Source organism: Leguminivora glycinivorella, chromosome 10 (genome assembly GCF_023078275.1).
Source record: "Leguminivora glycinivorella isolate SPB_JAAS2020 chromosome 10, LegGlyc_1.1, whole genome shotgun sequence".
Classification (NCBI taxonomy): domain Eukaryota; kingdom Metazoa; phylum Arthropoda; class Insecta; order Lepidoptera; family Tortricidae; genus Leguminivora; species Leguminivora glycinivorella.
Window position 1 is genome coordinate 1525224 of NC_062980.1, and position 20704 is coordinate 1545927.

Below are 20704 nucleotides of genomic sequence, written 5' to 3' on the forward strand. Positions count from 1 at the left end.
TCATGAATTTTCTTGACTACATACCATACAAATTTGTATGGGTTCCGCACAATTTGACAGCATATTGTGTGCATTGTACAATAATAAATACATATGATTAGAGTAGTGAAAAATGTAGTATTTTAGGTTGTAGCTAGATACAATTTTAGAATAAGCAATGGTGGTTGATCTAAGGGATTTTAGTGACTACTTAAAGTCCTTTTAGCATAATGTTCTAAAATATAATGAGTTACTCTACAAAATATTGAAATATGGAATTGATATAAAACACAAACCTATATGACTACTTAAACTTTAAGTATTACTAACACTATTTCAATTGAGCCGGTCAAAATAAGTTTGGCTGTTTCAGTAAAAAAGTCTATTCAACTATAATACTAGAATTTAAATAAAAATATATCAAATAAGTATAAAAATTATGTTGTAAGGTACAGCAGGGCAAATCTCGACTGGTGGTCCATTTTTTCCATGTTTTACAATGTTTGCATTATTAAATAGAGTGTCCACCGGCTATTATATGGTAGGCGTGTTCAGTAGATACGTGTAGAACTCAACATTATAGTGTAATAATGGTGAAAATGTATTAGTTACAATTTCCCCACAGTCGAGATTTGTCCCGCTGTACCTTAGACAGAGAATGACAGGCATATATTGTCTTGTTTGAGAACTTCACTGTTCGCGGTAGCCCCCTCAGTATACGTACTGTATTAATTGTATTATACGCCCCGTGGCCTATTTCACTATAGTGACAATAGGCTAGTTTCCTACTAATCAAATCAGCTTCTTTTTATGAACTGTCAAAACGATTTGTTAATATGGAATGACTATGAAATACTGAGGAGTGACGTCACGATCAATTCATGTACTTTATATCTTACACTTTCACTTATTAAATAGAAATTATGTTTAAAAATAAGTACTGTTCATATTTTTCTTCTGATTATGTGGTGCTTTATTTCGTGCACGGCATAAAATATTTTATTTTAAGTACAGGAAGCAAGCCTATTGTCACACGGCAGCTTCGCCGTTCATTGCCTGGTCAACAAGGAAATATTGTCGTTGAGTAAAAATAAGTAATATTCAACAAATCAACTCAGAAATAGGCACGAACTGTCAGTGTCATGTGTCAATGTCACTGTGGTGCAATAACCCAATGTAAGTATTTACTCGTTTTCCTGATTGTCGAATAAGGTCACTATAATAGTACATTACGATACAAGTGCGTAAAAAAGGAAGTTCGAAACGAGGGGCGATAAATTAAAACATCGTGGCGATAAGTTACGAATTTCCTTTTCGCACGTGTATCGTACGACGTTTTTCAGTACAGATGGCTCTCCGAAGTTTCAACTTGGGATATAATGAACCACTTCTCGCACTAGTGCGTAAAAAAAACACATCTGTACTGAAAAATATTAGTGACTAGCATCAATCTCAACTCGATCGCATTTTCTATTTCCGCACACGTGCGATTATAAAATAAAAAGGCACGCGTGTAATTTCTTGACTTAATAAGCCTAAAAACTGCAAGATCCATATTACGAGCAAGTGTGTTTAAAAGGTTGTTATTACATTATCCAATTAGAATTTAATGTCACATACGCGTGAAAATATGTATTTTCGACCTCTCTAAAAGTGTATCCAAGAATGATTCTCATTGCAAAACTTACAAGGCATATATTCGCATTTTCAGTGGGCAGAGATCCGAGCCTTATCAAACGCTTATATCGTTAAAGAAATGCGCGATTGTGTTTTATGCGAAAACTTGTAAACCTGCGATAGGAACCGTAGTTTCGTCATTTATCATATTTGTAAATGTTGAAACTAGTATCAAGTGACGTAAAGTAGATATTTAAGATAGATGATTTTTTGTGGCTCTCTAGCATAGAAGCGTTTTTATACATGAAATATCAATACGGGGTTCTTTGAGTTCTTTCCATCTGAATTACAAGAAAAGATACAAATATCCTTTATCTTTGGCCCATCGGCGGAAACTGTCGGTGTTTTACGAGCATTTCTTTTTTTTTTGCCAATATTTTTTTTAATTGTTTTAGAGAATTTTAGGTCAATTGTACTCAGAATTACGAGTACTTTCAATCTCACTGGGAGACAAAAAGTGTCCCAGAATTTCCATACATTTTTGTTACTTTCCTCTTTTGTTACCCCATACAAAATGTACGGAAAATGGTAACAAAATAAGAAAAAATCGTATGGGACAATTTTTTTAACTACTAGGATTGAAAAGGCTAGTAATTCTGAGTAGAAATAGCATTTTTTTTTTTCAAAAATATCACAACACTTCATAAAAGTGGCAAAAAAAAAAGAAATGCTCTTACAGGTTGCACTTCGGGGAGTGTGCTCAAGAGCTACACGAGCTTATTCCACCGCCCCCATTCTACCATCGGACTCTTAGACGCACGGCCGGTCTCCATCCTTACTTGGTAGATATTCCGCGAATTCGCACCAAGCGCTTTGCTTCTTCTTTTTTTATGCGCCAACAAGTGGGATTCCTTGCCGGCGGCTATATTTCCGAGCTCATATAACCCAACCTTCAAATCAAGAGTGAACAGGCATCTTCTGGGTGAGCTCACTTCATCGTAGGCGCCTTCGGCTAGTCTGTTGCCAGTCATTCCTTCATTGCGATTGAGGATGGATGTACGTCTTTCAACAGTTTATCATGTATAAAAAATGTTTTGTACTTGTTTTTTTTTAGTTTTGCAGTGATTTAGTATTTAATACTGTCATGCTGTATCACTATTTTTGAAATAAATAAATAAATAAATTGCTGAGGATAGTGATCTCATGTCATTCTGTTGAAGACTAGGTCCCTCCATAGGCGTCTGTTCCTCGCCAAGCGCAGTGCAGTTTTCATTGCATAGGTGCAGTAATTTGAACACATCGTCTAGTAGGGGGAGGGGAGGGGGCCTGAGGTCTCGACATATAACATGGAGGACATATGGTATGATATGGAGGATTGTATATGACGTATGTCTGTGTCTTAAGTATTAGAACCCTTTTAAGTTGGATGGCCACATTTTTAGGGAATTAATTGAGAATTTCTTTACAAAGGTATATACGATATAGAAATATGAATTTATGTAATTATCATTATTAAACAGATCTTGGAGGTGGAGCTCAATCTAACTTAATTCAATTTTAGATCTTATTAAATCAATAAACTATTTTAAATTAGCTTAATTTATAGTCTATAAGTTTATTTTGCAATACACGAAAATATGTTCCATAGATAAAATTTAAGAAAAGAATATTTTTAAAACAATATCAGATTGTATTACAAAAGAAAAAAACAAATAAAGAGTGATATTATCTGTGCCAATTGATAATGGCCGTTGGTAGCTTCTAAATTTGAATTTTAAAAACTATTTAAGTAGAAAAAATAAAATAGACAATGAATACTTAAGTCTGACCAGGAATATATGACTACGCGCCACGTAGCGGAATTACATTAGAACAATTTTCTTCATATTATACTGAACTGTCACCTCATACATCAGAACAACAGCGCCCTCTTGACAATAGTCATATATTTCTAGTCAGGCTTTATATTATATAGCTCAGTTTCATTATGTATAAGAAAACGGGGTACAAACATCGTGTACGGTGTGCGCGGATAAAACAGAATGGAGAACTACATCTACCTACTCCAAAATGTGTATTGACGTGATATCATGATTTTGAAGTAAAGAAATGTGTCATTTGTTCTTGTAAAAAATAAAAACACGCAAAGTATTTGGAGAAAATATGATTTTGGCGACTTTCAGGCTTCGAAACAGCGCCATCTAGTTTTAAGCCTAAAAGGCCGGTATGGGCACGCTTCAGGGTACGCTTTTTTGGATGGGCTTTGTCAGTCCCGTATTAAATCGTTCTTGGTACTAACGTACAGAAAGAATCAAAGAACACTTCCTAGAAAATCTTAAGTTTGACAGCAGTACAAGGTCGAATCGTGTTGTCCCTTTCTATAGCATGTCATTATACCTTTCGACTATTTAAAGTTGTCAAAAATCGGGTAATTATCTGTATCAAAGGGACGTCAAGTTGTACCACCCCTAAGAATAATTGCTACGTAGCAATGTAAGCGGATCAGGAGTGTCCACTGGTCAAACTTGGCTGGACCTTACGTCTTTTCGATACGGTCTAGAATTGTTAAGAAGTCGACAGTCGTACTGTGTTTTCTATATTCTGTTTTATCCAAAGCGTTGTGAGGTGGTAAAAATGGTTGTCATTATTGCTTTAATAACTGATATTAAATAGGCAACTTTAAGAACAATGAAATGATTTTCAACCTAGCAACGCTTAGTCAGTTTTGCCTACATTATGGTTAAATTAAAGTTAAATATTTGATTTAATAAATGGAGAATAACACTAAAAAGTATTGTAATATATTTAAAAATGCTTTGAATTCTTAAATTCTCTAGGACTTTTGGTTAAACCTTTTTAAACACCCCAAAACATTTAAAATATAAAATGAAAATTGTAGGCAAAACTGAAAGATTACGTATGGCGTAAGGAGAGTATCTCAATATTTGAGGATGTACATTCAAAGATATCGAATTGCCAATATTTTATATATACAATATAAGTATATAACATTTGTAAATAGCCATGAAGTTTAATAAATATCTAGAAGTAATAAAAATAGTTTAAATTCAACCCGGTAACACCTATATTGGTACACCAGTGGCGGCTGGTGATAATTCATGTTAGGCAACACTGAGCAAAAAGAAACCTACCTTAACATTAAGATATAGTATGAGTTTTCCTATATTGTACACCATAGCGGCTGGTCAAATCCATAAAAAGCCCTTCGGAGAACACGTTTTGTTCTTGAAAAAAAGTTACCTGCATACAAACTGTTTAATAAATTTGAACAAAATAGTGGCTTTTTAACTACACTGAGACTTTAGCAAAAACCTACCTTAACATTCATCTCAGGTTCATACTTCTTCACTAGTAATAGTAATCAATTTTAGGCATGCCGGTGGGAATCGGCTTGTATGGACCAGCCGCTGCTGTTGTACACCCTGGCAAAAAAGTGTTGAAATTAATAGGGGCGCCACCGTCAATGTAAACCAGTCACTTTTTTCATGAGAACAGTCAGTGTTGCTATGATAAAAAAACATTACTCTTTTTCGCCAGGCTATAAAAGCGAAGGCCGAATGTTACTACACGTAATATAATTGAAAATAGTGCTTTAATATCCTATGTAACAGTTCAATTTTAAATGCTGTTGAGTTGCGGGTGTTGAAATCAATTATTTCGCAATTAATCAGTTTAATTTGTGGGCAGTGGAGGTTGATTGCATTTCCATACCGGAATTACTGAAGGGTGACTTTTTATGATACATCATTACAAAAAGGATGCTTTGTATCTGAACTTTTAAGATGTAGGCAGAAACGGAACTTGAGACTGAAAAGGGTTCATTTTTTTTTGACGACCTGTCTTGCTCAGTCGGTAGTGACCCTGCCTGCTGAGTCGCGGTCCTGGGTTCGAATCCCGGTAAGGGCATCTATTTGTGTGATGAGCACAGATATTTGTTCCTGATCGAGTCATGGATGTTTTCTATGTGTTTATCTATTTATGTGTATCGTCGCTTAGCACCCATAGCACAAGCTTTGCTTAGTTTGGGGCTAAATTGATCTGTGTAAGGGGTCCCCAATATTTATTTATTATTTATTACTATATCGCAGTAACAGGGGGTTCATGCCAAGTTGACGGTATATAATGAAGAGCTATAATTTTCCATAGAGACTAGAGAGCAGGAAAATGAACGAAATTGCTCGTACTTAGAGTCAGTCCACACTGCCATCTTTGGGGTCTAGGCAGTAGGCAACTAGGTTGCTGATCATGCCATTGTCCATAGCACTGACTAGACGTCGGTACTCAGAAAACGCTAGTGTGTACCCTTAGCGTCCTCACAAATTAAGGGAACCACTGACGGTCGGTTACCTATTTCACAAAGCTAAAAGTTACAAGTCTCTTCTCAACTTGTCATATTAGGCAGCGATTACCACTTGTAATGTATTACTTGTACCTTTGAGAAATAGACCACTGTCTTTCCACCAGAGATGCTCTACGTGGATGTATCTGATATCCATCAATCACGTTCATTGTTCCACAAAGCATTAGCGCTAGTGGGAACGGGTTCGACGAAGCTGATTGGTAGATATTAAACGCATTCATATTATTATCAACGTAAGTAGCATAGCAAATCTCTAGTGAAAAGGCACGCCAACCGCTGCCGGACGACCACGGCTTGTCAGAACTAAAAAGTGACAGAGCCGAAGAACTGACAATCCGTTGCCGTCCGGCAGACGGATCATCAGTCGGCCCCTTTGGTTAATACGCAACTATGTTTCGGTTATCAGTATCATACGCACAATTTCCGAATACCACACTAAAACATCGAGAGACTTACACAATCCGTGCAAATAATAACCAAGGACCCATAAATCGATAACAGAGCTCATTTCATCGCAATCTGCGCGGGATTCGATTACTCGTCGGGCCGGAGTTATTGCCACGATATCTTTACGATTTTGATAAGGAATGCTGACAATTTTACGCTTTGCGTGCGGTGTATAATGAATCGTTATGCAACGAGATTTTAGACACGTTTTTAAACGATTTTCAGGTCTTTTCTTGGGTCTCTAAAATGTAGTAAGCGAACCAAAGGACTCCAGTAATCGCAAAGGGACCAGATTACAGACTTTCAAGAACAGATAAAGTAACTAAGACCCTAACTAACTATTTTGGCTCAAAGTGAGTCTTGGCCTCCGAAAGGAGAGATCGCCACCTGTCCCGATCCTGCGCAACTTCTTGCCAGTCACTGACTGGAAGCTGACGCAGATCCGCCGTCACACTGTCCTCCCAGCGATACCTGGGTCGATCCGCCGGACGGCCACCAGCCTGTCGACCCAAGAACAATCTCTTGAGGTCCCGATGGTTTCCCAATTTAAGTAAGAACGGATATGTAGAGTAAAATATGTAGCAATAATCAGCCTACATTTTAAACAATGATTAGGTAGTCGCTAGGAGACATAGTTTCTGAGATAAAACCGAAAACATCTACCCCTCGCATAAGAGTTACAGCCAGGGACTTTTGAATTTTCACCTACTGAAATAACATTCAGTCTTTCGCTAAGAAATACATCATGTTAGAGGTTAAACAATACACTTATCCCCAACCAAACATCAAGTTGCAAGCGTCGCTTGCACTACGACTACAGTAGGGTAGGCGGCATCGACAATACGGGTACCAAGCATATTTGCCACATGTTAGACCTGCTGGTGTAGCACACTAGTGGGATAGACTTAATCGCATCGGTGCGTCCTGACGTTTTTATATAGTTTATCATGCGACCGTGCTGGCCTGCACACTTGATATAAAATAAAACCCAAAATATTATTTCGTTTAACCAGCTGTTGGTAGTGTGTTGTAAATTAAGCAATTAGCACCCAGATACTTAAGGTTCACCATGCGTGCGCTTTCACATTATCCGATCCGATATCGGTTGTAGGACCGATATCCCATACATTTAAGCCGCGATCTTTGATTTTTGCCTTTGAAATCCTTCCGACATCCGTTATCGGATCGGATAATGTGAATACGCAATAAAGGTGCAAGTAAAGTTACATATAATTTTAGAACAAAACGGGACTTAATCGCGTAAACACTTACATTTATATTAGGCCCGACGTTCTTCGTGGAATCCAGTGATTAGCAAATGTAAGCGTGAAAAAACACCGAGGGACACACCGGCTGATGTCGTGAGTGTTGTGTGTAGGCAAAGTGACAACCCTAGCGCAAAAGTGAATAATCAAGAACAAGTGCGGGTAGTTCGAGAAACTCGCGCGGCTAGAAGATGTTGATGCAATTCCTCGCCAGTCTACCCGTGACCACGAACATAATGTGATGTTCGAAACGTCGGGCCTAATATAAATGTAAGTGTTTACGCGATTAAGTCCCGTTTTGTTCTAAAATTATGAGTGCAAATCGTGTTAGTCTAAATCAATATAAAGTTACATAAACCTGAGCCTGAAAACGAGGGCCCTTTTCAAATGAAACCAATGTAAACATCCTAAAAAGCTCTTTATCGCTCAGCAATAAAGTTTATTCCCCGCAATTACATTGTTCAGGTGCAAGCCCTACTTACGGTTTACAGTCACATTGTTCTGACCGTAAGTATCCATTGCTTGCTTGTACAGAGTAACCCCGACCACCATAACTTGACACTTCGTGCTTTGTGGCATCAGAAAAGAATAGAACCACCCATCTCGTCCCGTCCTGTAGGTATAAAGCCTGGTGGCGTCCGTTTAGGCGAAATCGAGAAGCGTCGAATAGAGTCCCCATACATTTGAATGCGATTCGATGCGTCGCTAATGGACGCAGTTTCGTAAGAAATGCAGAGAACGAATTAATGAAACTCGACTCCGTGAGCCTAGTGGACGCCGGACTTCAGGCGACTAAGTCCGTTTTCACATTATCCGATCCGATATCGGATGTCGGTAGGATTTCAAGGCAAAAATCAAAGATGGCGCTTAAATGTATAGGATATCGGTCCTACATCCGATATCGGATCGGATAATGTGAAAACGCACTAAGGGAAAGCTGACGGCAGCAGAAATGCACATGAGCAAGTCTCGTCCTTATCTTTAGCGGGGTCCTTGCTCACGATACTGCACGCAGCCACCACAAAAAAACATGACCTGCCGGCCTAACCAAAAGGCTACGCTGTGTTGTCTTATCTTATCTTAAATCTGCGGGGGCCCGTACACTTCGACCCATCGGGATCTTTTGTGCAATTACCTCCTACGATCCTAAGATCCTTCAGCTATTCAGAACCTTGTCGACCATCTCCACGTGTCTGCTGATGAGGCTCATGGGTAGCTACGCTGTCACTTACATACCTACATATCTTACTGTTCCGTAGAAGGTTCACTTTTCTCTGTTTTTAGCAAGTATATAAATATGTATAGCGTTTTGTCATACATCACACATTTACAATGGTTTTCCAAGGCTCTAACTCGCTTGCTACAGGAATGTGTGCTGAATATTCAGCATAGCAGCGATAGCGCCTCGCTACAGGCAGTTAAATGTTACATTAATCATATTAATTATTAACGGCTTGAGGTGACCGCATTTGTTTAACAAACCTCTTTTCAAAGGTTTTATAGTAGTTTTATACAACCTGTTTTTATTGATTTCTGTTAACTGAAAGAGCTGTTTCGCACTACGCCCGAACCTGTCAAAATATGGTTGGTACCAACCGTAGGACTATTTTTATGGTAATTTACGCACTAGATCCGAAGAATTATGTAAGAAATTGGATGACGGATATCCGATCTATCGTTCAATTTACAATAGGTAATTAGTTTCCTTTAGGACTTAATGTTATTGAATTATTTCAAAAAATGGGTCAACAAGACCATTACCACCTTTACCACGACCTTTATTTATCCTAATACTTATTAGGTAGTTATTATTTTGACATCTGCCGTCGGATACTTAGCACTATTGTCCCAGATTTTTAAGTTGACATTTTTGACACATTTGTTTTGAAGTATGTTGCGATGTGGCTAAGACGTATCGTTTGCCAAATCTAACGATTAATTTCGAATTGGTTGAATCGACTAGGCCCTATGTACAAGGAGGCGCTTAAACAAATATACGATTTCTATCAACTTAGTGAAATGTCATTTGAATCAAAAAATGACAGACTCTGTCACAGCACTAGTTTAAAAATAAAAATGAATGATAAATGACATAATAAGTAAATCCTGGGTGATAAATTAATATCGTAAAATACTATCGAAGATCCGCAAAAATGTAACATGTGTTAGATTATGTTTAAAGTAAGGGAAATATTGTTTTTAAGTACTTGATTTTTTTAAATATTATTACAGGATTTTATTTAAAATTTCATTAGGTTGCGCGAGTTTACATTTTGTGGTCGCTGTCATGTGTCAAAAAGAGGTTCTTACAAATCTGGGACAATAAGTGCTAGGGTTCTCTCACATTAAGTCATGAAACAAAATGAATAGGCGCTTCGAATTTTACGGAAAACAAAAAAAAACACGGTGTATGGTAAGGTAATGGGTAAGGTGCATGAAAACCCTATGGCGTCCATGGCGGTAATATTTTGCACACTTTAGCAATGCTACATTACATACAAACCAATTTTGACATATAGGCAGGGGCGGCTCACTCCGCGATTCTATCGCCGCGCTACAAGTACATGCTGGCGGCCGCGAGTTCGCGGCCTACTCAGGGGTGGCGCGCGTTCTCACGAAACGCACGTTCGCATTTTCTATTGGTACTTTATGTCGCGATATTTTTTTAAGGTTCATATGCGATGTTCGCGTGTGGAATGTCTAATGATAATTAGTTGAATAAAATAAAAACCATATAGAACATTCTTACACAGATCTACTATTGATTAAGTCCCACGGAAAAGTGGAATAAGGCTTGTGATGTTGGAGCTTAAATAAAAATATATAAATACTCTATTTATACCTAGAAAGTACCCAAGATTTGAATATAATAGTATAACATTTTTTCTGAGTATTAATTCGTTTTAATCCATAGGCAACCCTATAGCCGGTCGCGGCGCACGTGCGGCTCGTTTCTTTGTTAGCATTTTGTAGGCATTTAAAAAGGCGGCATTTCGTGAACATCAAAGCAGTGGGGCTTCTGTACTTGTACTATTATATATTCTGTGATATAGGTACCCATAGAGAACTTGTTAGACAGACTGAAAGAGATGGTAGCAATTAAAAATAAGCTCTTTTTAAAAGAGCTGAGGAAACCGCAAGAGAGACGGTTTAAGCTTTTAAGACTGAGCGAGAAACGAGAAGATCCAATGCCACACCAAGGTTCTTTATGTGCGTGACGTCGGCGTCGGTTCCTCAATAGTCAAGTCATCACGTACTTAGTCAAGATATATTATATGAAAATCACATTTGTAGGTTTCCGGCGCTTAGCACTCCAACGATTAAAAACCCTTTATTTATCGATGCATGGCTCTTAATTGAAATTGAAATTACCACGCTTAAATTGAATTAGGCGAGACATGTTGTCAAGCAAAGTACCTAATGCATGATGAACCAAAATATTCGGGTAAAAGAAGAATAGGTACCATGTTTCAGTCTTTGGGATGATGATATCGGAAAAATCTTGGGGATGATGATATCGGAAAAATCTTGGGCACTTCAGGATCAGATGGACTGATGGAGATATTGCGCTAATGATAAAGTTTATAAAAGTTCTTGAAATCCCATATATTACAGGCGCCATCTTAGATTATTTCCATTGAAATCCTTCCGACATCCGATATCGGATCGGATAATGTGAAAACGGCCTTATAGTTTCGCCATGTCTGTCTGTCCGCCCGTCCGCGGATAATTTCAGTGACCGTTAGCACTAGAAAGCTGAAATTTGGTACGAATATGTATATCAATCGCGCCGACCAAGTGGTAAAATAAAAAGTGGAAAAAAAGATGTTTTATTAGGGTATCCCCACGTAAAGTGGAGAGTGATTTTTTTAAATTTCAACTCTAACGTGTGATATATTGTTGGATAGGTATTTAAAAATGAATAGGGGTTTACGAAAATATTTTTTTGATATTGTTGATATTTTCAGGAAATAATTCCTCCAAAACTTAAAAAAAGAATATGCCCCCCCCCCCCCCCAAGTTTTGAACCATAAGTTGAAAAATATGAAAAATACTAGGGACGATGCCCCGGGCAAGTGTAGAATTAATATAATATTAATATAAGCTGAAAAAAATCACAAAAGTAGAACTTTATAAAGACTTTTTTTTTTCAGTATGAATAGGTAGACGTTTGACCACGATCACACCTGATGGTAAGTGATGATGCGGTCTACGGTGGAGCACGCTTACCTATGAGATACCTATTTACTCTTGCTTTAAAGAGACCTGTATTGTACTCTTGTGGAAACACAGACTCAGGCACGGCATTCCACTCCTTGGCGGTTCGCAAAATAAAAAATAAATATTTTGAACTTGATAGGTTGAACAGTTTTTGGAAAAAATACGGGAAACTACGGAGCCCTACACTGAGCGTGGCCCGACACGCTCCTGGCCGGTTTTTTTTAAAGAAGTTTTACTTAAAATTACAATAAATAATGCCTAAATATCATTAATTTATAAAATCCCGTCAAAAACGTCGGGTGTCAATGTGGCCACCTTTCCTTACGTCTGTGACAGTGACCACATTGCAGAGCATGCTCCGGGCCCAGGATCGAGTGGCGTGGAGAGCACTGGTGAAGTAACAGTCGTCACGTCCCTCAACCATGAGGATACGACGAAGAAGAAGAATCCTTTTCTTACACTCGGGTGCAAATGTATTTTACTTCTCGTATGTTAAAAAAACTCGAGTTCAGATTCTAGAATCGCTTTCGTGGTTCAACTATAGAATCCTTTAACTGGCTCGTTTTTCTATTCCACACCCGGCGTTAAAATACAACTTTGCCCCCTTGTATAACAAATAACTATTAGTACTTACATTCTTTGCTGAACAGTGATTTCAGCGTGCATATTATATACCTACGTATGATATTTGATTTATTGATGATGATACGGCAAAGTAGCTATACATTTAATGGAGACACTTTAATAAAACACTGCACACAATTGATACTAGGTATACTTGGGTCCTTGAACAAAGAAAGTTTATTAAATTTATAGAAACGAGAGGTTAACTCATAAGATGAGATATACAGTAAGTATCATCATCTCACTAAGAAAACAATATCTAATGAGAAACATGTAGAGAAACGGTTTGCATAAATAATTATTGATGTAAATCCTACTTGTGGTCGACAAAGTTTAAATAGTTGGCCGCATTTCAGTTTAGCGCCACCAAGTGGCTCTTATTAGAAACATAACTTTAACCCTTAAGGTGTAAACGCAAATCTACTGCGAAGCATGGCGTGACCATACATTGTCACAACCATGCATTGGTGACGGTGAACACACAGCGTGGTCTGAATCTGTACTCCAAAGCGTCAAAGACTGAAACCCGCCTAACGACCACTGCCCAGTTGCCCACACTAAAATCGAACTGAAAAAAACTCACCAGTTCATTTCCGATAAAGATCTGGAGCGTAAAAATCGGCACTAAACACGTGGATATCGTGGCGTGCAACGACACGAGCCGGGGCGAACAAACTAGTCTTTCAACCATAGTTTGCTCATACCGCTCGGGTCGTCCGAGCCACCTCGGGACCAGCGCGCGCGCACCTCACGCACCGACGGAATACTGCTAGAAAATTGTGTTTGCGCAACTGTTTTCAGAAACAATTGTGAAGGAGTTTTCTAACTATTACTTTTGTAATGCGGCGGTCGTATCGGCACTGAGGCTTTATCGCAAACGGCTGGCGAATCGCATTCTTTCCGGTGCGTGGATTGAGTAAGACAAGGGCATATAACATGTTTCAGCTACCTGTAATAGTGTTAAGAGTTTCAGTCATTGTTGCACAATGTATTTGAAACAAAAAATAGCTTCAAAAATTACATTTTGTGCGCACTTTATTCAGTGGCAGTTTTGGAATATTGCCGCGCTAGGCCCTGTAAAAAATTATATAGCGGCTCTTATATCAATAGGTACCCTTCAAATAGGTACACATGATACAGGCAGGCTGCGAAGAGTTTTCGCCTTTTTATGGGAACCTGCGGGTGATGGATCAAATTTCCATCACTCGCCTCAAGAGTTTCCGAGGTCCTTAGCGAAGTAGAGCAGCCTCTACATTGAGATGGGCCCGCAAGCGCTGGGGATTAACGGAGGTTTAGTCCGTGGGAATCGGATATGGCTTGGCTCTCCCGGGCCAGTGGGGTAAAAAATGACATGCTGCCCTAAGCCAAAGGTGCCAAGGACTTTTCTTGGTATTTAGTTTAGCTCAATGCAGCTTATTTAGCCGTGACACAGACAATTTGATTTTGTTGATCCAATATTATAATATGGTTTCAGTACTAAAATGAGAAGTTCATAATTCAGGTGTTACATATTTATATTGGTTTCACATGGACCCTGACAGGGTACAGCAAGTCTTAAATCTAAATTATGCTAGGTATTGAATCGATTATAATATTACAATATTGAATTTAACAAGGTAAGTTTGTTATAGGAGTCATACAAGTAGCGTGTTTGTAAGAATTGGATGTGACCGTACCTATTTATTACTTTGAAATCTAGTAACTACACAAAAATACCGACTTGGTCCCACAAAGCGACGGGCAAACACAAGTGGCGACCCACATACGGAGGCGATCGGCAGCCTTTATCAATGTTGATAAACTTAACTGCTCCGTACAAGCCTTTACTTAGCCGTGGTTATAGGTACATGGTCATACGGAGAAATTGAAGCTTCTTACGGATCTGTCCAGGAACTTCCATGCGTAGCTCAAGCAATGTCACAGTACTGCAAACGGTTTCTGCGTAACTCCACTTTAAATCGCTAGCCATTTTAAACTTACCGTCACTTTTAATCCTACAAATGGCAGTGACTACGCGAGAAGAAACACACTCCGACAACCGAGATCACGAATGTGCCCTACGCAGCAATCTATGCAACTCATAGCACCTGCTCTGAGCTATTGCCTCTTGTGCCTCACAGACTCATCCTCCTGGCGTTATCCCGGCATTTGCCACGGCTCATGGGAGCCTGGGGTCCGCTTTGACAACTAATCCCAAGATTTGGCGTAGGCTCTAGTTTTACGAAAGCGACTGCCACCTGACCTACCAACCCGAAGGGTAACTAGACCTTATTGGAATTAGTCCGGTTTCCTCACGATGTTTTCCTTCACCGGAAAGCGACTGGCAAATATCAAATGACATTTCGCACATAAGTTCTGAAAAACTCATTGGTGCGAGCCGGGGTTAACCCGCGACCTCCGCAACGAAAGTCGCACGTTCTTACCGCTAGGCTACCAGCGCTGTGCTTTGTGCCTCACAGACTACCAAAATCAAAGAAACTTACGAACTTCGACCTCCATGATCCCCCCCCCCTGGATCCGCGCATGCGTCTCTTATGATTTCTTATCGTTTTTAGAATCATCGTAAAAGAAAATTTTACTATGTATGCAAGACATTTTTTGTTTAAAGCACTGGCAAGGAGGTCCAGTTCCAGTATACCAAATGTCTTGATAATCGTATTGAAACTGAAATTGTTAACCGTCGCCTCATATCTCAAGAGAGGTTATCAAGTCGTCTGTATGTTTTTTTTTTTTTTATTTTTTATGTTTGTTCCTCGATATCTCCGTCGTTCCTGGACCGATTTTGAAAATTTTTTTTTTGATTGAATGTATATACATACAGATTGGTCCCATTTTTCTCAGAACCCAGTTCTGATGATGGGATCCTGGAGAAATCGAGGGAACTCCTCAAATCTGAAAGGCATACATATGGTGATTTTTGTGTTAATAAAGGAACAGCATGCATTTAGGTACGGAACAGTGACATTTGGTGCAGTGGAACTGCTGATGATGGCCAGAACGGAACTCTTCAAATCTGAACGGCACGCTTATAGTGACTTGGGTATTTTTATACGAACAGCATGCACTTTCGTACAGAACAGTGACATTTGGTGCAGTGGAATTTCTGATGATGGTCAGAACCGAACTCCTCAAATCTGAACGGCACGCTTATAGTGACTTTGGTATTTTTATAAGAACATCATGCACTTTCGTTCAGAACAGTGACATTTGGTGCAGTGGAACTGCTGATGATGGCCAGAACCAAACTCCTCAAATCTGAACGGCACGCTTATAGTGAATTTGCCATTTTTATAAGAACAGCATGCACTTTCATCCAGAACAGTGACATTTGGTGCAGTGGAATTTCTGATGATGGTCAGAACCGAACTCCTCAAATCTGAACGGCATACTTATAGTGACTTTGGTATTTTTATAAGAACAGCATGCACTTTCGTCCAGAACAGTGACATTTGGTGCAGTGGAACTGCTGATGATGGCCAGAACCAAACTCCTCAAACCTGAACGGCACACTCATAGTGACTTTGGTATTTTTGTAAGAAAAGCATGCATTTAAGTTCAGAACAGTGACATTTATTTAGTTATGTTTGTTAAGCATATGTTTTGAAGTCAAAGTTTGTCAAGCTTCGATTTCTTATAATATAATCGGATTCATGAGGAATTGAGGAAACTCCTCAAACCTTAACGTTATACGTATATTCATTTGTGTTTCCATCTAATAATTAAAGCATTAAAAGCAGTTTTAAAAAATACTTACACATTTCTACATAATCCAACATTCGCAAGTAGCTTTCACCAGAACCCGAAAGGCGACGGTTTTTTTTTTTCTTAAAAATTATTTATTATTTAGTTCCCATTCGATATCTGAGTGGGAGCGACGCGATTCCACGTCTGCTAAAGTGTTATCCGAGGATTTGATATAAGAGGCATAGACGATATTATTCCGTGTCTCACACCATTGCCACAGATTCTTTGTTACTTAGTTGAGGTGAGGAAACTGCACACAACCCATTCGATTAATTTGCCTGTGTGGTGACGGGTTAAGAATTTCACCACCCCTTTCTTCCCGTGGGTGTCGTAGAAGGCGACTATGGGATATGGGTTAAATTGTGGCGTAGGCGAGAGGCTGGCAACCTGTCACTGCAATGTCACAGTTTCGTTTTCTTTTAACCCCTTATTTGCCAAGAGTGGCACTGAAGCTTTAGTAGTTTCATGTGCTCTGCCTACCCCTTTATGGGATACAGGCGTGATTGTATGTATGTATGTTAATCAATTAGATTATAAATTACTGCTACGAAACGAATTGAATAACTTAAAGTTATAGACTCATCTCATATAATATATAGTCATGCGGAGAAGTAGAAAAAGTCCCCAAGTAAGCATGATAAATAGGTAGTTAAAGACCAACTTAATTGTACTGGAGGGGAGGCAGAAAATCTTAGAGCGTTTTCACATTACCCGATCCGATATCGGATGTAGGACCGATATCCTATATGTAAGGCTTTGACATTTGCCTTTGACATCCTTCCTACATCCGATATCGGATAATGTGAATCCGCTCTTATGTACAGCGAGCTGCGAAAGCGCATATCGAATTAGCAATGTTGTTTAGGATCATTTTCAGGTGATAGATTTGTCAAATAAATAATTAATTAGCGTATCGTCAAAGAGGATAGAGTATTATAGAGAGTTACTGTCGAAATAAAATGTGTAATCACCGTGCATAGACTGCCATCTCTTGACACAGGCTTGAAACTTTTGAACCTCAGTTTTGACAATTTGGCCCATATTCCTGGTTTGATATGTGTTAAAATGTCAAATATTAATATTAGCGCCATCTAGCTGAGCGTACCCCAAAGGTGTAACGCCATCTAGGTCACCGTACCTTTTTCTGTATGGTACTGAGGTACGTTTTTTCTTAGACTTTATCTGTCTAGATGGAGTTATATATGTCTTTGGTATCGTAAAGACATATTTATCTCTATGGCTCTTCCGTTTCTACGAGAGTTGCGTGTCATTCGTGAAGCTATGCAATTGTCACTTTAGCAGCAAACTGTATACACGTGTTTTTTTTGTTTTCCGTTAAGTTCGACATGTCGTTAGGTTCGTTATCAGGAACCACCCTGTATATCACTTGTAGTAAAATTCGCAAAAAATTTTTTTCTTCGTTTTCATACATAATAAATGAATTAATTAGTATGTGAGACCCTTAAGAATAATATTAAAGTGAAGTGATTGACGGCACATGTCACAACAAATAACATTGGGAAGTGGTAAAGGCAGTCACACAAGTGTTCAGTATTTTTTTTATTCCTTTAATAACTCGATAACCAATAGAGTTAAGACTAGTTTATTAGAGAAATTAATTGTATTTGATCTAAAGAACCATCCCTTAAAGTTAACGGAATTCAATAAAAACAGGGTGTATAAGTATATGAGTAAGACAACGAGTTAAAAGTGCGAAGACGAAGTTTGCATAGCGTTTGAAATACGCCAGGAGAAAATCTATCGGCAAAGTAACACAATTGTAACTTAACCATATTTTGCAGTAAAGTTATTGGTAGGCGAAGCTACAACCTACCTTTTCGTTACGCAAGTTGTGATAACTACCGTTTGACGAAGCAGAAACCTGTACAGTCAACATCGAATTATTGGAGCACCCAAAACTTTGGTTGATCACATCTGAAGTATCTCAACACGCCTCTATGGGGGATATCCACGTATGAATTTGCCACTAGAGGCGCTGCTGTCGCGTGAGATTTAAAAAACTACTAATACGACCACTGGTTTTGGCGGGTGTTGAAAAGTGATCTCCTTCGTGAAATTATCGCAAATATGGATTATTTGGCGATTAATGTGAACGGTTTGAAAACGGAATTAAGAAAAAGAGGCGCAAAAATATGATGATAAGTTATTTATAATTTATAAAATTTTGTTTCGGTGCCGATCTTATTTATAAGCCAAATCACTTACTCAACAGTGGCGCCAACTGGTGAGGCAAAAATGAAAGTCCCCATTGCCATAGCCTTAGAGGCATGTTCAGTTTTTTTGAGTACCTTTGGGGCTCTTATATGTCTGAAGGTATGTATGTACTGTATGTGTAGGAAGGAATGTACTTTTATAGTTTGCCAAAACTTTACTGTTTTCTTATCTCGTTGGTAGTTCAGTGTGGCAAGGATGTGTGTAAAAATAAAAAAGACGTGGTTAGGTAAGTATGTAGGTACTAACCAGCTGTCTTATGAACTTAAGTTTTCATCAAACCCAGTTTCCCTTTGTTAATCTTTTCCGGTTCGAAGGACCAAAAAAAAGATTAACTGCACTACTTCAAAAATGGCACTTAATATATAAGTATAAATGAAGAACTTTTGTTTTTTTTAATGATTAAGAACAATGGTAGATTTAGCCAGTATTTGATGAGGTACAACGGAAATTAGACATTTTCGCAAATTCTATTGACGCCGACTTAATTTAGAATTTTAGACATTATAATTTAGACGTTTATAGTTTTTGTGTAAAATAATGAGATAATTTATTTTCAATTCACATCGTATAATGTAGGTGCTATTATATTCTGCTAGAATATAAAAATGTTTTGTTTCAATTAGTGATGGGCCGTATCCCGTTTGAAAGTCGACAATAATATCGATTTTTTATGGCATATTCTGTTATGCTACCTAGTGTTGTGGTGTTATGCTGTTTTTTTTTATAAAACGCATGTTAAAATATAATTAATTTTCACAACAATGGAGAAACATAATTAATTTTCTTTACAGTCATTGTAAATCCTCCTTTTTTCATACCATATTTCTCGTTAATTTTATTATTTCTTATATAACGTAAACGAGCTCGTACAGAATATTGCAGTAGTATTTACCTAACTAATCTGTTTAATTTTACAATTCATTTATTTCAAGGACCAACTGAGATCATTGTTGTTAGTACGCAATTACATAATAATTAAATATATGGTTAGTATTCTACAAAACTAAATTTTCTATCAATGTCATTACAAAATTAGAATAAATAAATTAAAATAAATTAATTGAAAACCATGGAAGCGAAATTAAATCAAATATAACTAAAATAAATGTCAGTAAAACAATATTAGTAAATTAATTCACGTAGAATAAAATAAAATATATTAAAAATAATAATAAGTTCCGAGGTATAAAAATGTAAATGTCAAATTTGATAAAATCTCACTTCCTCCTTTCATACATCACCTTACAAATTTTACGGATGTCAGTGTAGATATTTGACATCGCGGTTTAGATGTATATTACAACATCGGTTCAGATAAACACAGTCTCTCCGTTCAGATATCATCTTCAGAATGCTGTTGGTGCTGGCGCGAATCCGGCGCACCAGGGATGTACATCGTTTTCGCATAGTCGCGTAAAAACAATCCACCTGCGCCTCAGCAAACATCCCTGATGCACTGCAGTATGGCGACAGCCCCATCAGCATCCTGAAGGCGTTATTGAACTGAACACGAAGAGCACTGTACCTTGTTACTGCAAAATTCGCCCATAGGCCACATGTATATAATGAGGTACAGTAAGCCCTGAAAAGAGTAACCTTAACTTGTTTAGAGCATTTAGCGAACCTCCGTGCGATCATGTTTGCTCTAACAGACAATGCTCTCCGTTCCCGCTCAATGTCTGTATCGTCCTTAAGATCAGATGTCACAATATGCCCGAGATATTTGAACTGTGACACTACATTGAGTACTTCGGGATCATCCACATATTACGTCACACCAAATTTCAGGTTTTTGGACCCCTCCCCCCCCTATGTCACGCTTTTTTGTATCCCTTTAACAGGGCTTGTCACATTTAGTATGACCCCCCCCTCCCCCTTACACTGTGACGTAATATATGGATGACGCCTTCCCCGTTTAGATTTAGTGGTGGGATATCGCATGGGCAACTGTTTCTAACCTTAAAGACCATACATTCACTTTTTTTGACGTTGTATTTCAAACCGTGACTGTTAGCATAGCGCTCACAAATACCTATCAGCCTAGTAAGCCCACAGGGAGAGGCACTCAGCAGCACCATATCGTCGGCGTAGCTGATATTGTTTACGCACACCCCATCTATATGGCACCCGATGCGGGCGCTACTGAGCTCCTCTAGCAGTGCATTTACATACAGATTGAAGAGCTTAGACG